The sequence below is a fragment of the Saimiri boliviensis genome, chromosome 1 (assembly GCF_048565385.1).
Source record: "Saimiri boliviensis isolate mSaiBol1 chromosome 1, mSaiBol1.pri, whole genome shotgun sequence".
Classification (NCBI taxonomy): Eukaryota; Metazoa; Chordata; class Mammalia; order Primates; family Cebidae; genus Saimiri; species Saimiri boliviensis.
Window position 1 is genome coordinate 179099849 of NC_133449.1, and position 22684 is coordinate 179122532.

General features: G+C 39.7%; 1 protein-coding gene across 6 annotated transcripts in view; it reads right to left on the reverse strand.

Moving 5' to 3' along the window:
- Window positions 1-22684, reverse strand: part of CDC42SE2 (CDC42 small effector 2) — a 96987-nt gene that overhangs the window by 53534 nt on the left and 20769 nt on the right. For 4 of the 6 annotated variants that reach the window (XM_074381807.1, XM_039468249.2, XM_039468339.2 and 1 more), the window contains exon 2: window positions 5184-5354. The exons of the other annotated variants lie outside the window; for them this stretch is intronic. The gene's annotated coding sequence lies outside the window, so the exon portion shown is untranslated. The remainder of the gene's footprint in view (window positions 1-5183; window positions 5355-22684) is intronic. 6 annotated transcript variants of the gene reach the window in all.

The window sequence follows — 22684 nt, forward strand, 5'->3', positions numbered from 1 at the left end:
TATTTTCCAAATCTCCTAAAGCAGGCGTCCCCAAACTTTTTACACAGGGGGCCAGTTCACTGTCCCTCAGACCGTTGGAGGGCCGCCACATACTGTGCTCCTCTCACTGACCACCAATGAAAGAGATGCCCCTTCCTGAAGTGCGGCGGGGGGGGGGCCAGATAAATGGCCTCAGGGGGAACGCCTGTCCTAAAGGAATGTGCCAATCCATACTTCCTCTAACACGGCCTTAGAATACCTACATTTCTTTCAAAAAACGTGCGCGGTGGCTCAGCCTGTAATCCCAGCACTTTGGGAGGCCGAGGAGGGTGGATCACGAGGTCGAGAGATCGAGACCATCCTGGTCAACAAGGTGAAACCCCGTCTCTACTAAAAATACAAAAAAATTAGCTGGGCATGGTGGCGTGTGCCTGTTATCCCAGCTACTCAGGAGGCTGAGGCAGGAGAATTGCCTGAACCCAGGAGGTGGAGGTTGCGGTGAGCCGAGATCGCGCCATTGCACTCCAGCCTGGGTAACAAGAGCGAAACTCTGTCTCAAAAAAAAAAAAAAAAAAAAAAAAAAAAGTTTTCTAAGGCTTCCCTAACCCCAAGAATATAAAGAGGAAAAATCCATTTTCTTCCTCTGAAGACAAGGATCAGATATTTTTTTTTCTGACAGCTACCTAGCCATAATATTACCAGAAAGAAAAAAAATAATTTTCTCCACTGATCTGATGTGCCTTTATTATACTCTAAATTTCCATGTGAATTTGGGACTCTTTTTATTCTGTACAAATCTAATCATATGCCAGAATCAAATGTCTTAATTACTGTAACCGTAGAATACATTTTTATTTTTGAGACAGAGTCTTGCTCTGTTGCCCAGACTGGAGTGCAGTGGCAGTGATCTTGGCTCACTGCAACCTCTGTTTCCTGGGTTCAAGCAATTCTCCTGCCTCAGCCTCCTGAGTAGCTGGGATTACAAGCATGTACCACCATGCCTCACTAATTTTTGTATTTTTAGAGATGGGGTTTCACCATGTTGGCCAGGCTGGTCTCAAACTCCAGATCTCAAGTGATCTGCCAACCTTGGCTTCCCAAAGTGCTGGGATTACAGGCATAAGCTACCGTGCTCAGCCAGGATATGTTTTTAACATTTGGAAAAACTAGTTTCTTTTTTATTTTTTATTGTTTTATCTTATTTACTTATCTACTTATTTTTTGAGACAGACTTGCTCTGTCACCCAGGCTGCAGTGCAGTGGTACAATCTCGGCTCACTGCAATGTCCATCTCCAAGGTTCAAGCAATTCTCTTGCCTCAGCCACCTGAGTAGCTGGGATTATAGGCCTGTGCCATCATGCCTGGCTAATTTTTTTTTTCTTATATTTTTAGTAGAGACAGGATTTCATTATGTTGTCCAGGCTAGTCTCTAACTCCTGACCTCAAATGACCCGCCCACATTGGCCTCCCAAAGTGTTGGGATTACGGGTGTTAGCCACCATGCCCGGCCTAGTTCCTTTTTTAAATGTTCATTCTTTTAAAGAATTTTTTTGGATAATCTTCCTTATTTTTTTCCCTTATAAATTTTAGATTCAACTAATCTTTAAAAATCCTTTAAAAATTTTTATTGTGATCATGTTATAGACTGGAAGAGAACAATATTTTTCAGATACTGAATTATGATGGTGAGTTTCTAAGTATTCTTTTCGAGTCTTAGGTGATTCTGCTAAAAGAGATCCACTTTTTGAGAAACAATACTGCCTGTCAAAGTAAGCAGTAGTGGTGCTTGGTAAGCGGTAAAGGAAGCCATTACACAGAGTGTGAGCTGTGTCTACAGGGTGGACTACAGCCTAAGTATATCAGGTATCAACACGAATTTATCCTTGTTGAGAAGACCAATAAAATTTCTTCCCAGAGGTAGAAACTATACTACAAACCACTTTCTATGGCCCTAAGGTAAGAAAACAACTGCAGCTGAAGTAAGTGGTTTAGAATTCCATTCCATACAAGAACTCAAAATCAGTGCTGTACTATAGGTCTGGAAAACCAGAATGAAGTGAGGCATTGAAGGTTGGGGGAAAAATTCACATTGAGGCTTGGAAAAATTCTTTCTCCTACCTACCACTCCCAACTCATCCCAGTACTTTGGGAGGCTGAGGCAGGTGAATTACTTGAGGTCAGGAGTTCCAAACCAGCCTGGTCAACGTGGTGAAACCCCATCTTTATTAAAAATACAAAAAAATTAGCCAGGCATGGTGGCAGGTACCTGTAATCCCAGCTACTCAGGAGGCTGATTCAGGAGAACTGCCTCAACCTGGGAAGCAGAGGTTATAGAGAACCAAAATCACACCATCACACTCCAACCTGGGCAACAGACTGAGACTCTATCTCCAAAAAAAAAAAAAAAAAAAAAAGAATGCATTATGCATTATCTGCCAGCACATCTGTGTCAGAGACCTCCTTGCCTAACTCACAATTCAAGTTTTAGTAAGTCCCTGAGTTCTTATTATACAGGTGTATAATTTGAGAGTTAAGAAGGATATGTCAGCTAGGAGGCTTCCACAAAAATTTAAGAGAAAATCCAAAACCAATTGGATTAAAGAAGAAATCTACTGGCTCATGCAACTGTAAGTCTAGAGGTACAGCAGCCTCAGGGAAGGGCTGATCCAGCAGCTCAAATGGAGTAATAAGGGTATGGCTTTTTTCTTTGCTCTGTTCATTCAGTGTTGGCTTCTTCACCAACTAAGTTTCCTTTCACCGCCAGAAGATAGCTGCCAGAAATTCGATGACTATGTTTTCAGCTTGAAATTCACAAAAACTTAAATTCACAAAAACTTAAGTGTCTTCATCTCAGCATTCCTAGCAAACATCCTAAGATTCACTCTGCTTCATCTGGCTTAGGTTGCATGCCTGCCATGATTGCCTTAGGTAGGAAACATGTTCCATTCCTACAAAATATACATGAAATACAGCACATTAAAGTTGACCTTAATGACTTAAATGTCTTGTATTACTAAATAATAGTACTACTGCATTTAAATTGATGGGTAAAGCACATCACACAACATTCTCTGTCTTCTTAAAAAGTTATTCTTCTGGCTGGGCACAGTGGCTCACACCTTCAATTCCAGCACTTTGGGAGACCACGGCAGGTAGATCCCCCAAGCCCAGGAGTTCAAGACCAACCTGGACAGCATGGTGAAACACTGTCTCTACAAAAAATATAAACTAGCTGGGCATGGTGGTGCACACCTGTAGTCCCAGCTATTCCAGAGGCTGAGGCAGGAGGATCGCTTGACCCCAAGAGGCAGAGGTTCCTGGAGTCTTGGGCTCAAATACATAGGCACAGACAGAGAGCCAAGATCACACTCCAGTCTGGGCAACAGAGTGAGACCCTGTCTCAAAAAAAGAAGGAGGAGGGAAATAAAGTTATTCTCTTGGATTTTCATCAGAACCCATCAAAAAAAAGAAAAGGTAAATTCTTCCTTGAATGTCAATCTCTTTTTGAAGGATTCAAAATATACTACCAGATTCACTGATCAAATCATAAAACATAGGTTTTATCATTTTTCTTTTTACTATAACTGAAAGTAGCACCATAGATTTTCAAGAAGAAAAAACGGTTCTTATCCTATGCTTTTTCAATATAATAACAAGGTTTGAAAGAAAATATAGAAGCAAACATGAATATCTAGAGCTAGGCAATAAAAAAACGGTTTCACAGAGCTTAATAAAAAACATAAGCAACTAGATCATACATCCTATGCCCTGAGATCCCTCTTACTATATCACCACCAAACCTCCCCCGACCTCCCCTAAAACACAGAGTCCTAAGAACAGAGTGGGGATGCATACTTTAAGGAATCTTTCTGTGAATGTGCATTCCAAAGCCAAATACAAATTATTCCTGAATTATGTTTCTTACTATTGATGTCCCTCATTCCTATAATTAGCACAGAATATAGAAGGCAAACTATTCTGTTTTTATAATGGAGAGGAAAGTGAAATTCCATTAGATTGAAAGCTAATACACAAACATGAAGGAGAGAATCTGGTTCTGAAGGTAAAGTTGGACAAAAATAAAAGACATCATTGTCTAGAGTAGAATTAACCACCTGAACATGTGAAGTCTTTTACACACTAGAAGTCTTAAAGAAGAAACAAACTTCACTAAATAATCCTAGAGAAGCAGCAGTGTGGTTAAAGAAAGATATGAATTAAAAAAAAATCTCTGTAATTATTAGATTCTAAGGATTGGTTTCTCAAGTACTTTACCAATCAAGTAATTCAGTTACATAAACATGTATTAATGACATTATTAAGAAGTATTAGGGTCAGGCACAAGAGGAATATAAACATAGCCCTTGACTTCATAAAGCTTATAAGTGGCTATAAAGAACATGATCAAGTAGAAATGCATGTGACACTAAAAATAAATAAATAAATAAATAAGGCTTTGGGTGATCAGAAAAGGAAGAAATCAAACGAATCTATACAATTTCTACAGCAAATAACAGGAAATCGCAAGGCAAAACTGCTTAAACAATAAGAAAATTCAGGTAGAGTAGCTACAGGCATAGTAAATGGGACTCTAGCTATTTTTTTCCAATTCCCTTGGATCTCCCTCCTTCACATAAGACATCGCCTTCAGGCTATTAAAAAGATGGCTGTAGCACTTCCACATGTCACATCCAGATAATGTCAGCTCTGTGGAGAAAAGGGGCCATCTATTTTCTTCCTTTTCTCAAAAGCAAGAAAAATTTCCCCAAAAGCCTCTTGCAGATGTCCCTTTTGTCTCTCACTGAACAAAATCGTCTCTCATGTCCATTCCTAAAACAATCACTCCCAAAGAGAATGAGACCTACCACAACCAAGATTAGAATGAATTCTAGTAACTATCATGACCATCATTTCAGTGCTGGCTGAATATTTCAATACGATATTTCAGGCCTTGGACTGAAGAAGAAATAATAGAGAAAAATGACTAGGCAAAGGAAAGGATGTGTCTAGCTGGAAGAAGAAAACCAAGCTCTGAAATCATACATTAAACATGTTAGGGATAAATAATTCCCTGAAACTGCACTGCTGTCCTCCTCTATAATTTAAAAATTAACATCAGCAAATGCTAAGAATGTAGAAGTCATCCTCTTTTTATGGAAAGGCTTAAGGTTATTTAATTATCAGTGGGGATAATCAGACTTACCACTCCTCATCAATGGAGTAACACATTCAGCTACTTCTGGTTTAAGAACATTCCATATTATGCATACAGATGACTCTGCAGATTCACTGTCAGTAGTTATTCCTTGCAGATTTCTTCTCATTTGGGTTCCAGGTTTCACTCAAAAATTCACACACTCAAAACTGGCCCTATCTGCAAATGAAAGTATGCAATTAGGAGGCAAAAAGCTACAGAGAGTTAATTCTCCTTCCCTCATCTATAATTAACTGATCCATATAAAGACCGAACTCAAACACTAGACTCACTAACCACCATGTTTAACCTAAGCAACCTGCATTTCAACACCATAATGTGCTTATTATACATAGTTACCACATTTTTCCCACCATATAAATTTATTGTCGCTTCCACAGTATAGCTACCCACCAGGCAGAATCCGGCAGACAGATACCTTTGGTGGACCCACACTAGGTTGGTTTGTATGGTTAAAGCATAACTGCTTACATTTATAACTAGGGAGTTTACATGAAAATCCAGATTTCGGACCTCTTTTGAAAAATCCAAATATCTGGCAATACTGAGCTCACATTCCCATAGAGAAACAATCTTCTGGAGCTGATTAGCAGCTAACTAACCCTGTGGATGGGGCTTTGCAGTTCTCCACAGAGGTCACCACTCTCTTCTATATTACAACCTGGCTCACAGTTACTTGCCTGTACCTTGCAGGCATCTGAGCCTGCAAACTCTGCTACCTATTTCTAATAGCTCCCAGGGAACATTTTATTATTTTCACAGCCAAGCATGTTTTCTGACTTGAGGATATAATATAGCATAAAGTGCTAACAACATGGACTTAAGAGTCAAAAGCTGGAGTTCAAATTCTGCAAATGACTAGCTGTGTGATCTCGAGTCCAAATAAACCTACAAGCCTTAACACAGTAGACAAAACAAACCTAAAATCTAACATGTCCAACCAGAATTGATAATCCTAAATTGACTGCTTCTTCAGTCTTCATCATCTCAGTAAATCCCACCATAATTCACATAACTTCCGCTCAAGCCACAAACTCTCCCTTGTCTCTCAAAGTCATCACCAAGGTCATTGATTCTCCCTCCAAAATACATAATTTGAACAGACTCTTAGAAGTCCAGCCATAAAAACAAACAGCAATTCATCCTTCAGAATCAATTACTTTGCTAAAATTGCCTATACATTTAACACCTTAAAAAATGGCAGCTTGAAGTGTCAAGGTTCCATATTATGAGGAATACTAGTACTTCATTAAAGGAAAAATGAAAACCACTGGGGTAGTTGCATCTCATTCCTTGCAAGATACTGATATTACATTTTATATACTTACACATTTCTTCAACTCTAAACTGACAGTGAACTAAGAGGCTATGCTAACTCTGAAAATGAAATTAGGAAAACCAAAAGACTACTATTAACTGAATAAGTTTAGGAAGGTTGCAGGATCAATACTTAAAAGCCAAGATTAATACTCCAAAATCAATTATATTTCTGTAGAACAACTGTACAAAGAATAATCAGAAGCCGGGCACAGTGGCTCGTATCTGTAATCCCAGCACTTTGTGGGGCCAGGGTGGGAGGATTGCTTGAGGCCCGGATTTTAAGACCAGCCTGGGAAAACACAGTGAGACCCTGTCCCAACAACAACAACAAAAAAAGTTTAAGTTAACTGAGCATGGTAGAGCACGCCTGTAATCCCAGCTACTCAGGAGGCTGAGGCAGGAGAATCAGAGGCGGAGGTTGCAGTGAGCTGAGATTGTGCCATTGCACTCCAGCCTGGGCAACAGAGCAAAACTCCATCTAAAAAAAAAAAAAATCTCAGCTGATCTTTTTGTAGAAGAAACTGGCAAGTTTATTCTAAAACTATGGTTTAGCTGGATGTGGTGGCACACACCTGTAATCCCAGCTACTCGGAAGGCTGAGGGCTGAGGGAGGAAGATCGCTTGAACCCAGGAGACAGAGGTCGCAGTGAGCCAAGACTGTGCCACTATACTACAGGCAGCGTGACACAGTGAGACTCCATCTCAAAAAAAATAAATTAATTAAATAAAATCATATGGAAATGCCAGAGAGCTAGATCAATCAAAATGGCTTTTAAAAAGAGCAAAAATTTTGGGAGCCTTATAAAACCAGAATTCAATGTTTATTGTAAAGCTACAGAAACACTGTAGTACTAGCATATGCAGAGACTAACAGGTCAATAAAACAAAACTGAGCATCCAGAAATACAACTACACGCCTGTGGTCAACTTATTTTCCACAAGAGTACAAAGGCAATCCAGTAGAGAAAGAATAGTTTTCTCAACAAATGAAGCTGGAATAACTGAATATTCATACCTGATGCCAAAATTAACTCAAAATCAGTCACAGACCTAAAGGAAACCTAAAACCATAAAAAATTCATAAAACTTTCATAAGATCTATGGACTTATCTTAGGCAAAGATTTTTTTTTTTTTGAGACGGAGTTTCGCTTTTGTTACCCAGGCTGGAGTGCAATGGCACAATCTCGGCTCACCACAACCTCCACCTCCTGGGTTCAAGCAATTCTCCTGCCTCAGCCTCATAATCCATTAAAAAAAGACAAAGTAATAATTTTATCGAAATACTAATTTCTGCTATTCGCAAGACACTGTTAACAGAATGAAAGCCTCAGAAATAACAGGAATCCAAATAGAAAAGAAAGCAGAGAAACTGTATCTGTTTGCTGATGACATGATCTTACATGTGAAAAACCATAAAGCTGGGTCGGGTGGAGTGGCTCATGCCTGTAATCCCAGCACTTTGGGAGGCCAAGGCAGGCAGATCATGAGGTCAAGAGATCAAGACCATCCTGGCTAACATAGTAAAACCCCATCTTTACTAAAAATACAAAAATTAGCTGGGCGTGGTGGCAGGTGTCTGTAATCCCAGCTACTCAGGAGGCTGAGGAAGGAGAACTGCTTGAACCTGGAAGAACTGCTTAAATCTAGGAGGCGGAGGTTGGAGGTTGCAGTGAGCCAAGACTGTGCCACTACACTCAAGCCTGGGCGACAGACCAAAACTCTATCTCAAAAAAAGAAAAGAAAACCATAAAGCTTCCACCAAAAAAACTGTTAGAATTGATAAATCAAGCAAAGTTGCAGGGTATGAAATCAACAGACAAAAATGAGCAGACAAAGAATACAAAATCAACAGACAAAGAATCAGCGTTTCTTTACACCAGGCATCCCCAAACTTTTTACACAGGGGGCCAGTTCACTGTCCCTCAGACCGTTGGAAGGCCGCCACATACTGTGCTCCTCTCACTGACCACCAATGAAAGAGGTGCCCCTTCCTGAATTGCGGCGGGGGGCTGGATAAATGGCCTCGGGGGCCGCATGTGGTCCGTGGGACATAGTTTGGGGACACCTGCTTTACACTAACAATCTGAAAAAAAAAAAAATTAAGAAATCTATTCATAATAGCCCCCGCAAAGTATATATATTTAGGAGCAAATTTAATCAAGGAGGTGAAAGATCTGTATACTGAAAACTATAAAACACTGATGAAAGAAACTACAGATAATACAAATAAATGTGATGGTATCCCATGTTCAGGGACTGGAATCATCAACATTGTTAAAATGTCCACAGTACCCAAAGCAATCTACAGATTCAATGCAATCTCTACCAAAATTCCAACGTTGTTTTTAAAAGAACCCTAAAATTCATAGAAAACCACAAAAGACCTCAAACAGCCAAAGCAATCTTGAGCAAAACAAAGCTGGAGGCATCGCACTACCTAGCTTCATAATCTACTACAAAGCTATAGTAATCAATATAGAATGTACTGGAATAAAAACAGACACACTGACCAATAGAACAGATAGAAAGCCCATAAATGAACCTACAAATTTATGGTTAACTGACTTTCAACAAAGTTGCCAGGAATACACAACAGAGAAAGGACAGTCTCTCTTCAATACAGTAATCTCTCCTTATCTGTGAAGGATATGTTCAAAGACCTCCTGAGGATATTACTGAACCCTAGATATACTATGCTTATTCAATCTGATAAACTAGACAGCTACTAAGTGACGAACAAGCAGCTAGTATACACAGCATGGATATGCTGGGCAAGGGAGGATTCATTTCCCAGGCAGGACAAGGCAGGACAGCATAAGATTTCATCACACTACTCAAAATGGCACATAATTTAAAACTTCAGAATTATTTTCTGGAACTTTCCATACACTATTTTCAGATCATGGTTTACCAAGGTTAACTCAAAGTGCAGAATGCAAAACCACAGATAAGGTGAGACTATTGTAAATGGTGCTAGGAAAACTGGATATCCACAAGCAAAAGGATAAAATTGGACCAGTGGGCTGGGCGTGGTGGCTCACGCCTGTAATCCCAGCAATTTGAGAGGCCAAGGTCAGGAGATCGAGACTATCCTGGACAACATGGTGAAACTCCATCTCTACTAAAATATAAAAATAAGCTGGTCTTGGTGGCACACCCCTGTGGTCCTAGCTACTTGGGAGGCTGAGGCAGTGGAACTGCTTAAACCCAGGAGGCGGAGGTTGCAGTGAGCCAAGATCACACCACTGCACTCCAGCCTGATGACAGAGCAAGACTCCGTCGCAAAAAGAAAGAAAAATAATAAAATTGGACCATTATCTCACACCATATACAAAAATCAACTCAAAATGGATTAAAGACTTAAACATAAGACCTGAAACTGTCAAACTACCAGAAAAAAACATAGGGGAATAGTTATATGACATTGGTCTGAACAATTTTTAGATTTTTTAAATATATAACCCCAAATATACAGGCAACAAAAGCAAAAATAAACAGGATTGCATCAAATTAAAAAGCTTCTGCACAGCAAAGGAAACAATTAATAGATGGAAGAGACAATCCACATATTGGGAGAAAATATTTTAAAAACATGTATCTGATAAAGAGCTAATATCCAAAATATATAAGGAACTCAAACTCAATAGCAAAAAATAGGCAAAGGACCCAAACAGACACTTCTCAAAAGAAGACAACAAACATGTGAATCTCAGCAAATCACAGGCAGCCAAGCTTCACCTAATCACAAGCTACCAACTGATCAGACCATGTTCAAATAAGGCAAAGGAGGAGCTGTAACTAATCAATGTATGTATGTACTTTGCTTCTCGTTTCTGTCTATTCTTACTGCCCAGGTTGCACAGCAGAGCTCTCAGAACGTTTTCTGGTTCTGAGTGCTGCCCAATTCATGTATCCTTCTTTACTCAAATAAATTCTACTAAATTTACATTGTCTAAAGTTTTTCTTTAACAGAGAGACAAAAACTGGAAACAATTCATCAATAGGTGAATGGATAAACCTATGGTATACACTACTCTCAATAAAAAAGAATGATTATATACAACCATCAACATGGATGGATCTTCTTATAAATTAAAAATAAAATTGATTTTTAAGTGCCCAACCCACTACAATTCAATTTAATTTTCAGCTGATAAACTACAAGACACTAAAGTCCTAAGTCTTCCAGTAACATTTTGTGTACTTTCCACTTTCCTCAAGAGACAGTGGCTTAATTTTTCAGGCCTTGACCCTATTAAATCACTCTGATGTTGAATGAAAAATAAGTACTTAAATACATGTTCCATTTCTATGCATGATCATTTAATGTCAAATACCAATTCCTTTTTTCTTTTCAAAGAAATACAGATCTGTCAGGGACAAATACAGACCTGTAAGAAATCCAGTGGACATGGTGGCTCAGGTCCATAATCCCGGCAATTTGGGAGGCCGATGCAGGTGGATCACTTGAAGTCAAGAGTTCCAAGACCTGCCTGGCCAACATAACATAACCCCGTCTCTACTAAAAATACAAAAATTAGCCAGGCAGTAGTGGCGCAGCACCTGTAATCCCAGCTACTCTGGAGGCCGAGGCAGGAGAACTGCTTGAGCCCAGGAGGCAGAGGTTGCGGTAAGCCAAGATCTTGCCACTGTACTCTAGTCTGGGCTAGAGAGTGAGACCCTGTCTCAAAAAAAAGGCTGGGCGTGGTGGCTCACACCTGTAATTCCAGCACTTTGGGAGGCCAAGGCAGGCGAATCACCTGAGGTCGGAAATTTGAGACCAGCCTGATCAACAAGGAGAAGCTCCATCTCTACCAAAAATACAGAATTAGCCAGGCGTGCTGGCACATGCCTATAATCCCAGCTACTCAGGGGCTGCGGCAGGAGAATCGCTTGAACCTGGAAGGCAGAGGATGTGGTGAGCCGAAACTGCACCACTGTGTTCAGCCTGGGCAACAAAAGCAAAACTCCATCTCAAAAAAAAAAGAAAAGAAAAGAAAAAAGGTGCGCTGTCAAACTGTCTTCAGGGTTTGAAATCTGGCTCTGCCACGGATGCCTCAAAAATAGGGCTATCAGAATGGGAAGGGGCTTAATATTATGACAATACATTATGCTAGTAATTAGAAAGTCGGGATTGTCTTTTTAAAGGACTTAACTTTTTAAATTTTTTAATTGACATATAATTGTACATATTTACGGGGTACATAGTGATGTTTCAATACATAAAATGTACAGTGGTCTGGGTAATTAGTATATCCACTATTTCAAACATTTATAATTTGTGTTAGCCAACATTCGGTATCCTCCCTTCTAGCTATTTGAAGCTATATGTTATTAACTATAGCCATCCTCCAGTGCCATAGAACACTAGAACATACTCCTCCTATCTATTTGTAATTTTGTATCCTTTAACCCCACCTCTCCTTCTCTCTCCCTCTTCCCCCTCCCCTTTCCAGCCTCAGAAGACATTTTAAAATACATACACATACCCACAGCAACTGTAGTGTACAATGCAGTATTTAATCGTTTATGTTAATTTTGTGTATGGTCAAATAAATATGGTTTCCAATTCTGACTGCCATAGAGAATTGCTGGGAAACTACCTACCTCCCTGAGATTTGGTTTCACTAACTATAAAATGAAGATAATGCCACTTCAGAGGATTATTGTAAGAATGTAAAATAATATGTATAAAGTGCTTACTTAGTACAATGTTTGACATATGGTAGCTAAAAACTGAAATTACTTTATTACGCAATTAGTAAGGTATATTATAACTAGAGTGACCATCCTTCTTTGCTTGTGATAATCACAATTATGCCAATTTTTACAACATAATTATTAATGGCCATTTTTTATCTCAATATGTTCCAGTTTAGATGATAAATTATATGGTCACTCTAACTTACAACTAAAATACGGTAAAGATTTTTTTCCCTTATTTAGCTTTTTGTTCTCTTATTCCCTTTTTATTGACATTTCTTCTTTGCTATCCAACTCACTATTCTCCTTTTCCAACCTCTCTCTTGCTCTCACTTGTTCTCACTCCCCTTATCCAGGTGCTTGGCAACCTCAATGCTGCAAGACCAGGTTCTTCTGTGGTCCTAAACTCCTCAGTAAGGTCATGTTTTTCAAATCTTATCTTTCTCAAATTCCCATCTATCCTTTCACTGAATTCTAGAATAAAAGCAGGTGACCCTAAAAACACCACCACCATCACCAACAGTGGGATTAATATTTGAGGTCTCTAAGAATAACAACATTTTAACTGGCAATTTCTAGAAAGACAACACCTTAAGCCAAAGTAGAGAAACTAACAACATAAATTTCAGATACTGTGACAGGCTGGATAGGATAGACCATTTGAGAACAACTTTACTTTTCGAATCAAATAATTTAGGTGGGTTTCTACTAAATACCTGTATCAGAACAGCCCTGATTTCCTCCTTTTTGGTGGTTCTCAGATAATCCAGTCAAAACACCAAAAGCTCTTAGCTCAAATACTAACATTACATTAACAGTTCTTAGGGGTTTTGTCCTATGCCCTCATCTTTCACTCTATAAATGCTCCCCTAGGTTATTTTGATCACTCCCCTGGGTTCAATTAGCACCAATGCCGAGAGCCAGACCTACATTTCCAGCCCACAGCTGTCTCCAGCCCAAAGCTCTCCAGACTCAGTGTCTTTAGTTTAGCCTCACACCCAGCTGCACGTAGTACAGCTTCACTCAATGTGCTACCTCTACTTCAAACTTTGCTGAACCCTGCTTCTTAAATGAACTCTGCTTCTTCCTTACCCCACCCCAATCCTATTCAATTTATTTTCATTAAATTCCCTCTCATCTAACCAGTTTCCGAATCCAGAAACAAGTGTTATCCTTAACGCTTGCCTTTCCATCTTAACCCTCACAGCCAAACGACCATGTTCTATTTTTACAATCGATTTCTCCCCAACCTTACAAGTCACCAGTCGAGTTCTAGGCACCACCATCATCTCTAAACAAATACCATAATAGCTGCTAACTGACCCCTGGCAACCACTCTTGGCCCTTCCAATTTGTTCCCATTTTGGCTCGAATGATACTTCTAGAATGAATGTCTGATCACGTTACTACTGACGTAAAATACCCTTTAATGACTATTATCCTCAGGAAAGTTTCCTCCTATGACTTCTCAGGGTCTTTACAATTTGGTCCCCACTTTTCTCTTCAACCTCATTTACTACCTCCTCTACTTGATGCCCCGTGACTGTGCCATCCAACCATTCTCAATTTCTTTCTGTTGCCTACAGGACATCACACTTACTGTTCACTTCCTTCTGTCTTTTCTGTGTGGCATACGCTTTAGAACTTGATATGGTTATCACTTCCTTCAGGGATAATTCCCCAAACCCTCCAAGTCTATTCAGGCACTCTTCCAATGTATCTTTTACCTTCCTTTCAGGGCATTTATATTACAGAAGTTACTAATCCTGGCTGCACCTCCAAATAATGGGGGAAACTTAGTCACAGAATTTTAGATTCAGAAATTTTGGAAAATGACATTCAATTCTGGGTGTCAGATTTAGCTTAGCAAAAAACACAGGGGAAGATATGACACCCTTCAAAGATTTGTAGGTCTTAGCAGAGCATGTGAAAGAGGAAGCCAACCTGTTACGGGGTACCAAAGCCACTATGCGGAAGTTTCAGGAGGGCAATTTTTGGTTTAAAAAAAGAAAAACAATCTACAAGTCTAACTGCCCCCCCAAAAGATACTGGGATGCCTATAAAGCAGTGAATTCACAGTCACTAGAGATTTTTCAGTATCAGGAACACTAAAAGAATTCCTACATTTGCGACAACATCATGCCAGATAATATCCACAGTTCAAATCAATTCTAAGATTCTATGACACCTAAATTCATAATTATTTTTTTGAGATGGAGTCTCACTCTGTCACCAGGCTAGTCTTACTCTGTCACCAGACTGGAGTGCAATGGCGCAATCTCGGCTGACTGCAACTTCCGACTGACTCCCTGGTTCAAGGGATTCTCCTGCCTCGGTCTCCCGGGTAACTGGGATTACAGGCATGTGCCACCATGCCCAGTTAATTTCTCTATTTTTAGTAGAGACAGACAGGGTTTCACCATGTTGGCCAGGATAGTGTCGATCTCCTGACCTCATGATCCACCCGCCTTGGCCTCCCAAAGTGCTGGGATTACAGACATAAGCCACCCCACCTGGTCCAAAATTCATAAAATATTTTAAAGATGACTAGACAGCAGCTGAATTAAAGAACATTACTCTAACCCACGCCAAAAGGAAGCATAACTTTCTAAGAAATGAGATTTAATTGCCTGTTTTACAAAATTCAGTGGAATTACTCATAAAAATAGCTAAATACATTATTTTCCTGTATTAATGAAGTTTTTAAAGAAAAAAATTAAAAATTGTCATTAAGACTGGAAACAGGGAGAATCTCCTAGTTTTTATTTGACCCTGTGTGAAAAAACAAAAGAAATCAATTTGTCAATGCCAATTTGTCAACCTATTATTTCTCAAAGGGTAAAATGACATCAAAAAGGCTTTTTTAGGATGCAGTAACTTTTAAAAAGCTTTGTAGACTAACAAATATTTGTCTTCTCGTGTATACATGAGAAAGAGGGAAAGAAGAGAAAGAGTTAAAGGTTTCTTAATGCTTTATATAATTATAATTGGGTATGGGTAGAAGAAAAACCATGGAGAAGAACGGAACTAAATAACGGCTTCATTCTCTCTGCTGTCATATCTTATTATATCTTGAGGTCAAAGTGATCTGGAAAGAAGCCACTTTCCAGATCTGGAAAGAGGCCGTAGTGAGTAGTGAGCCATGATCATACCACTGCACTCCAGCCTGCGTGACAGTGTGACCCTGTATCAAAAAAAAGAATTTGGAGATGGTTCTGCCCATTCTGACTTCTCCAATAAATGAGGTAATTGCCTGAGCCCAACTCTGATCCTCAAGGAACTGTAATTATGTGATAATTAAAATTAAAATATTATTTTTTGGCCGGGCGCGGTGGCTCAAGCCTGTAATCCCAGCACTTTGGGAGGCTGAGGCGGGTGGATCACAAGGTCAAGAGATTGAGACCAACCTGGTCCACATGGTGAAACCCCGTCTCTACTAAAAATACAAAAAAAAATTAGCATGGTGGCGCGTGCCTGTAATCCCAGCTACTCAGGAGGCTGAGGCAGGAGAATTGCCTGAACCCAGGAGGCGGAGGTTGCGGTGAGCCGATATCGCGCCATTGCACTCAGCCTGGGTAACAAGAGCGAAACTCCGTCTCAAAAAAAAATAAATAAAATAAAATAAAATAAAATATTATTTTTTATTTTGGCTTTTCTTCAAACAATAATGTATCAGCAGCATGTATCTGCCAATCATATGTAATAAAATTTCTTATTTTGCCAAAAAAAGCCACTTTTGCATGAGAAAAAAATGCAAAAAAATGGAATATAAGATATTTAATCTGAAGTCATCCTTTTCCTATGACTTTTATAAAGAGCAAAAAAAAATGTCATTACTGTCATCTTTAACTACTATATATAATCTACATACTTTTATAACACTTAGAGAAAACATTCTACTTTCATTATGTTAATTATAATAAATATGCTGCAATCTTAGGCTGCATTTATTAAGACAGGTGGGGTAGCATTTTCTCCCCATAAGAAAATCTTTTATAATATATTTTTTAAAAACTTGTAAAACATTATCTTTCCATACAACTTTCCAAAACAAATTTTCACATATGGAAGACTACTATAGAGAAGCAACAAAATCAAACTGGAAAGCCTCTGTTATGGGTTGAATGTGCCCACTCCTCTCCAGAAAAGATATGTTGAAATCCTAACCCCCGAGGACCTCTGAAAGTGACCTTATGTTGCAGATGTTACTAGTTAAGATGCGCTCATAATCCAGTATGATTGCTGTCCTTTTAAGAAGCCAACAGTATGAAAACAGAGACATAAAAGGAGAAGGCCATGTGATGACAAAGGTAAGAGATTGGAGTTAAGTAGCTGTAAGCAAAAGACTGCCAGCAAACCATGTGAAGCTAAGTAGAGGCAAGAAAGGTTTTCCCTCCAGATTTCATGGGGAACGCAGCCGTGTTGATACCATTTCAGATTTCTAACCTTCAGAACTCTAACCATGAAACACCACACTTCTGTTGTTTTAAGCCACCTAGTTTGTGGTACCTTGTGGCAAATCCAGGAAACAAATACAGCCTCCATTTGATGAGTAGAGTTAAAAAAGTCACACAAATCTAAGAGTTATAACCGTGTTCACCACAATCAGTTACCCAATCAAAACAGGATTTTGGCCTTGCTTCAGCATGGTCACTATCAACATGGTCTCCAGCTCATCAAAACTGAATCCATGTTTCTATTAGATATCCCATTTATTCGGTATCTAGGCTAGACAGTTATCTAAATTTAATAAATGTGTGTCTGTTTTCCCACACATTATAGGACAGTCATGTTCATACTTTACATTGTATGTATTTTGACCAGGCAGGACATACCCATAGTAAAACTGGATAAAAAGAAATGTGTTTCACTCTCACTCTCCTGTCCACAAACCACTGTTCCCTACCCCAGAGACAAACATTATTACTAGTTTCTTCTGTGTCTTTCCAGTAAGATATGCATTTATAAAAATACTGTAAATATTATGTATGTGACCCATATAAATGGTAGCATACTCTACATATTCTGAACCTTTTTTAAATCACTTCACATGTGTCTTGGAGACCATTCAGTATATGTAGAACTTATTTTTCATATGCAGTACAATATTCCATTATGTGGATTCACCATATATATTTAACGAATTCTCTATAGATAGATATTCAAGTCACTATCAATACTTATCTTTATCACAATGATGCCACCTTTTCTTTTTTTTTTTTCAGAGCCTCGCTGTTCCCCCAGGTTCAGCAACCTCCACCTCCTGGATTTAAGTGATTCTCGTGCCTCAGCCTCAGGAGTAGCTGGGATTACAGGTGCCTGCCACCATGCCCGGCTAATTTTTCTATTTTTAGTAGAGACAGGGTTCTGTCATGTTGGCCAGGCTGGTCCTGAACTCCTGACCTCAAGTGATCTGCCGACCTCAGCCTCTCAAAGTGCTGGGATTACAGGTGTGAGCCACCGTGTCCAGTTGAGGGACTGCTTTCTCTTAGATGTTACCTTCTCACTGTATACTCACATGGTAGAAGGGTAGAGCTAACAACTCTCTGGGATCTCTTTTACAAGGGCACTAATCCCAATCACGAGAGCCTAATCATCTCTCAAAGGCCTCACCTCATATTACCATCACTTTGGGGGTCAGAATTTCAACATATGAATTTCCGGGGAGGAGAGAGACAAATATTCAGATCAGAGCATTATTCATTTTTAGATTATTAAAATCTGACAAATACGCTAGTAGAATCAAAATATCTCTGCATGTTCAATCATCCAACATTCAAATTAAGAACTATGTTCTTTTGCTGTATTACAGTTTGTTGAGACAGGGTCTCACACTGTCATCCAGGCTGAGTGCAGTGATGCAATCTCAGTTCACTACAGCCTCAACCTCTCCAGGCTCAACTGATCCTCCCACCTCATGCTCCCATGAGTAGCTGGAACTACAGGTGTATGCCACCATGCTTGGCTGATTTTTTTTTAAGAGATTGGGTTTCACCATGTTTCTCAGAATTGTCTTGAACTCCTTGGCTCAAGTGATCCACCAACTTCAGCCTCCCAGAGTGCTGGGATTGCAGGTGTGAGCCACCACACCCAGCCCTAACTCTGTGTACTTTTCAAATTACAAATATCTTTTTTTTTTTTTTTTAATATATGGAGTCTTGCTCTGTCACCCAGGTTAGAGTTCAGTGATGCAATCTTGGCTCACTGAAACCTCTGCTTCCTGGGTTCAAGTGATGCTCCTACCTCAGGCTCCCAAGTAGCTGGGATTATAGGCATGCACCACCAAGCCATGCTAACTTTTTGGATTTTTGTGCAGACAAGGTTTCATCATGTTGGCCAGGCTAATCTCAAACTCTTGACCTCAGCCTCCCAAAGCAGAGATGGGGTTTGGCCATGCTGCCCAGGCTGATATCAGACTCTTAGGCTCAGGTGATCCCCCCAGCTCTGCCTCCCAAAGTGTTAAGATTATACGTGTGAGCCACTGTGCCCAGCCAGGAATATCTTCGTTTTTAAGATGCTTAATAATCAAGAGTTAATTCCAAGAGAATATAACAGGCTGGTTTCCTATCTTCCCCCCACTTCTACATATGTACAGCCTTGTCTATTACCAAGTACCAAGTAACCCCTTAACTTACGAAGAAATCATCAGAAAGGCTGATGAGTCCTGGGTGGTGTTTGTTACATCAGTATTTTTGAAGGGTTATTTGTATTTAAAGAGCAGAGGGAAAAGGTAATACAAAATTTGCTAGATTACTTAGATGTAAGTGGAAATCTTAATCTTGCATGTATTTTGAAAATTGTATTTCTAAATAAGAATTTGTATTTTTAAAAAGTTATGGCTAGAATACTATGCAGCCATAAAAAACGAGTTTGTGTCCTTGGTAGGGACATGATGAATCTGGAAACCATCATTCTCAGCAAACTGACACAAGAACAGAAAACCAAACACCACGTTCTCATTCATAGGCTGGTGTTGAGCAATGAGAACACATGGGCACAGGGAGGGGAACATCACATATTGGGGTCGGCTGGGGGATGAGGGGCTACGGGAGGGATAGCAGTGGGCAGGGAGGCTGGGGAGGGAAAACACTGTGAGAAATGCCTGATGTAGGTGATAGGGGAACAGAGACTGCAAACCACCATGGCATGTGTGTACCTATGCAGCAACTCTCAGGGGTGTGCACATGTACTCCAGAGCTTTAAAAGTACATTTTTTAAAAAGTTATGACTATACAACAATAATTTGAAGATTACTTCTTTAATGAGAAAAAGGAGCATGCTGGACTCTATGTTATATTTAGTCTTTTAGTGTAACAAACTGAGTTCAAGGGAAGGAGAAAGAAAAGAAAAACAAAACAAAATAAGGCTCAAAGTGAAAATAAATCCTTCAAAAACATAGTTTTCAATTCCGGCTTTGTAGTAAAATAAACTGGTGGGCTTTTAAAGCACTATTAATACCAAAGCCCCACACTGACAAATTAATCAATTCCTAGGAGTGGTTCCCAGGAATCCGTGCTTTGTTAAGGGCACCTCCAGACTATCTTACTGTACTGCCAAGATAGAGAACCACCATTCTAAATACGCCTTTTTTTAAAAAAAAAAAAATTATGTACATAAATTCATGCACTATAACATTCACCTTCATTATATTAATATTTTATGAGCGATTAAGACATGACAACCTTACATAGCCAACCAAACAGCATTAAGAAATAACAAAACTACAACTATAGAACATAGAACAATCTTTCTTATAAATCAGGCACACTTGTTAAGTATTTCTCTACAAGGCTTCTTGTGAAAGCCTTGCCCATACCCAAGAGTTTTTATACTGACCTATATTTTTTCCTAGTATTTTTCAGGTTTTCCTTTTTTACACTGAACTCAGGAAAAATCAAGAATTTACCTTGGTATGGAGTAAAAGACAAAGATCTAGTTTTCTTTTTTTTGCCAATTTTTATATTTTGGCAATCGCTTCCATAAGGTTTAATTACCATGTTTGCTGGCCTGTAGAGTACTATAAAAACTACACTGGTTTAATCAGTTATGGCTAGGCACGGTGGGTCAGGCCTATAATCCCAGTACTCTAGGAGGCTGAGGTGGGTGAATCACCTGAGCCCAGGAGTCTGAGATCAGCCTGGGCAACATGGCCAAACCCCATCTCTACTAAAAATATAAAAATTAACCAGTGCTCTAGTGCCAGCCTCTAGTCTCAGCTACTCAGGATTCTGAGGTGGGAAGATCGTTTGAGCCTGGGAGGCAGAGGCTGCATTGACCCAAGATTGTACCACTGTACTCCAGCCTGGGTGACAGAGTCACATCCTGTCTCAAAAAAAAAAAAAAAAGAAAAGAAAAGAAAAGAAAGAAAAAGCCAGTTACACAGTTTCTCAAAACTTTCCAGGTAAAATTAAAAAGTGAAATAATTAGCCGGGCGCAGTGGCTCAAGCCTGTAATCCCAGCACTTTGGGAGGCTGAGGCGGGTGGATCATGAGGTCGAGAGATCGAGACCATCCTGGTCAACATGGTGAAACCCCGTCTCTACTAAAAATACAAAAAATTAGCTGGGCATGGTGGCACGTGCCTGTAATCCCAGCTACTCAGGAGGCTGAGGCAGGAGAATTGCCTGAACCCAGGAGGCGGAGGTTGCGGTGAGCCGAGATCGCGCCATTGCACTCCAGCCTGGGTAACAAGAGTGAAACTCCGTCTCAAAAAAAAAAAAAAAAAAAAAAAAGTGAAATAATTGACTTCAAAAGATAAATACACGGTATCAATTAAGGCAGAAGATAAGATGTTCCCTTAACTCAATCCAGTATAAGGTTTGATGTTTTCCAGGGGGTACAGAGGTCTAGACAATTCTAAGGAAATCAACTTTCAGATCACCAACTGCCTTTTGTATTCTTCTAAAATTGATATATCCAAGCATCAGGGGTTCCTTGTCTCTTCCCTCTTTACTTTCACAATAGCTCTTCTATGTTATAAAAGGAAGTTGGCTGGGCGTGATGGCTCATGCCTGTAATCTCAGCACCTTGGGAGGCCAAGGTAGATCACAAGGTCAGGAGACCGAGACCATTGGCCAACATAGTGAAACCCCATCTCTACTAAAAATACAAAAATTAGCTGGGTATGGTGGCGCATCTGTAATCCCAGCTACTCAAGAGGTTGAAGCAAGAGATTCGCTGTTCCTTTACAGTTAGTATTGGGAATGCAAACAAATCTCACAAGAAGGCCTCTTATGAGATTTGTAAAGCAGAAGAGATATGGAAGCTATCTTTCTGCAGCTGATTTAAGTGGTGAGAACGACACCAAGAATATTTAGAAGCAATTGCGATAGCCAAACTCTACTCACCAGATATGAAGGCAACTAGAAGCAGTTATGGCACCAGGTTCAGCATTCCTATGACTACTTACCAGTTTGCTTCCTGACCTCTCAGTCATAGCTATGGTCTTATGTTCTTGAATAATCTAGTGATAACCCTTTGATTCCAGCTCTTCAAATTGCCTGCCATAAGGTATCTTTCTGCCTAAAAAATCCTAGAATAGTGTTTGTTTCTTGCAAGGAACTCTGAAAGATACAATACTGTTCATTATGTTCAAAATATGTATTGCCTATATTTTTCCTCTCCCTCATTTCAGAAGTCAAATACACAAGAATTAGTATTATTCTCTGCTGCTATTATAAATTGAAATTTTTAGGCCAATATGAAGAATTAAAAGTTCTGTTAGCCATAGAAGGAAATTATTTTATTTATAATACATGGTAATCGTGAATCAAAATAGAATGTTAACATTCCTCACACTCAATGAACCTGCTCTTCTTGGCTGAATAAATTTATGTCAGTAACCTACAAAGATACAGGTACTGCCGGTTTTTCGGTTTGGGGGGTTTTTTGGGCAACAGGGTCTCATTCTGTCATCCAAGCTAGAGTGCAGTGGCAGAATCCCAGCTCACAACAGCCTCAACCTTCCATGCTCAAAAGATCTTCCTGTCTCAGCCTCCTGAGTTACTGGGACTACAGATGTGTACCACCATGCCAGGCAATTTTTTTTTCTTCAGAGATGGGGCCTTTTTATGTTGCCCAGGTTGTTCTCAAATTCCCAGGCTCAAGTGATCCTCCCACCTTGACCTCCCAGAGTACTGGGATTACAGGGATGAGCCACTGTCCCTGGCCTGGGTTTTGGTTTTTAGAGACAGGGTCTCATGTTGTCCAGGCTGGACTCAAATCCTTGGGCTCAAGCAATCCTCTCACCTCAGCCTCCCAAGTAGCTGGGACTAAAGCACACACCATCACATGCAATTTCTATGGTCATTTTTAAAAATTATTTTTACTTTGATTATCCAAGATATAAATGATTATTGTAAAAAAGCGTGGAAAATAGAAACATTTTTAAATTGGGGCTGAGCCCTACATAGCTCATGCCTTTTGTAATTACAGTGCTTTGGGAGGCTATGGCAGGGGACTGCTTG